Raw genomic sequence first — 2,280 nt, 5'->3', positions numbered from 1 at the left:
TATATATATATATATATATATATATATACATATATATATACATATAATATTTTGTGTATATTTATATATATATAAATTATATCAATACTATATTTTTTATATATAATACATATATATGCAATATACAAAATACATATATGTGTATTTATTATATACATAATATATATCATATATATTATTAATCTTTATGATATAAAATATAGTATATTGTATATATATCATGTGTATCATATATATATATAGTACAAAACATTGTATATATATATTATTTATAATTTCTATATACTACATATGCATATATATAAATCTAATATATATGTAATATGTATATGTGTGCGTGAGTGTGTGTGTGTATGTATGCACTTACATATTATATGGATATATGTATACTACAAACATGCATCTGTAGATATACATATGTGTGTGTGTATATATATATATATATATATATATATATATATGCACACATATGTATATCTACAGATGCATGTTTGTAGTATACATATATCAATATGTATATATATATATATCTATATGTGCATATGTGTGTAAGCATGTGTGTGTGTGCTTGTATTTAAGCATGCACACACAGACACACATAAATAAGCATATATATAAGAAGCTACAGAAGTTAGAACAGTAGAATAATAAAAATAAATGTGACAGCAATTTGAAAATATTAAAGAATTATAAAATACAAGCAATAGGCCAAAAAAGATCAGAATTTCAAAAATTTTACTATAAATATTTATTTGCATTATGAAATTTCATCTCAAACAAATAAAAAGAATTTTGAACTGCAACTCCTCTTTATTATAGACGCAGGATGTAATACTGTGAAGTATTATTCAACAGTATGAATAATCTATAGTATACAAAATTTATGGCTTTAAAATTAAGTTCAACTAGCTATATATATATATATATATATATATATATATATATATATATATATATATACATATGTATATGTGTAGTGTGTGTGTATGCATGTGTATGCAGGTATCTATATATAAATATATGAATGTATATGATTAATTATATCATGTTATGCATTAATTGCTATATAATATACCATTCAATTATGTAACTACATATGTATATATATATATATATATGTATATAATTATAAAAATTATATATATATGATATATACATGACATAAATAATCGGTGTGTGTGTGTGTGTGTATATATATATATATATATATATATATAGATATATATACATTACATATATATATATATATGCACACACACACATACATACACACATGTATATACACACACAAATACATGTGAATTTATATACATATGCATGTATATATATGTGTTTGTACAAAAATATATTTATATACATACGTATATATATGTATATATGCTACATATATATATGTGTATATATATATATTTATGTCTACATATATATATATATGTTATGTCTATCTATATAGATATGTGTGCATGTGTATGTACATGTATATATGTCTATATATGTGTGTCTGTGTGTGTATGTGTGCATGTCTGTGCATGCATGTGTGTGTGCATGCATATATGTCCATGTCATATACACACATGCCTATGCACACAAACACAAAATCAGAAATTAATCTAAGTTGAAATTTATATAATTTATAAATACTGCTATGTTAAATATTCAACGAGTGATATTGACAATTATTAATATTCCTTTCTATTTTAAATTCTAGAAGATTACTTTTAAAAAAAAAATGTTTTATAGGACTTAAAACTTCAATATATTTTCCTTTTCTCGGCTGTTCTTTCTAATTCAGAAAATACTTTTTCTATTCAATTGTTTTCTTCTTTTTTTTTTTCTAAACGGAATACAATTTTCACAATATTTTAAATAGTCAGTAATATATAACAGTTGCTGCTAGTCGAGCCCGGATTAACCACATAGCTCAAGGATAAAGCCAGTTGGAGAGCAGAAAGTAATTTTTTTTTTCAAAAAAAAAAAAAAAAAAGGCAGCTTTTGGCCAAAGATTCCCAAAAAAGATTCAACCTTATTTTTCTGGAAACAGATGAGCAATATGTTCGAAGAATGATGATAAACGGGTTATATATTTCAAACAAAAACAAACAAAATATGAAAATAATATTTTTTTTTCCGCATCTATCATTGATGATCAGTACTCACATTAAAAAGTCACAAGTATACATTGATCATAACGATGAAAAATTTATTGTTGAATTCAATACATTCATACACACACACACAGAGAGGCATATATACATATATATATACAAATATTTATATATA

This window comes from Octopus bimaculoides, chromosome 12 (genome assembly GCF_001194135.2).
Source record: "Octopus bimaculoides isolate UCB-OBI-ISO-001 chromosome 12, ASM119413v2, whole genome shotgun sequence".
NCBI lineage: Eukaryota > Metazoa > Mollusca > Cephalopoda > Octopoda > Octopodidae > Octopus > Octopus bimaculoides.
The sequence above is the reverse complement of the archived record's forward strand: the minus strand, read 5'-3'. Positions refer to the sequence as shown.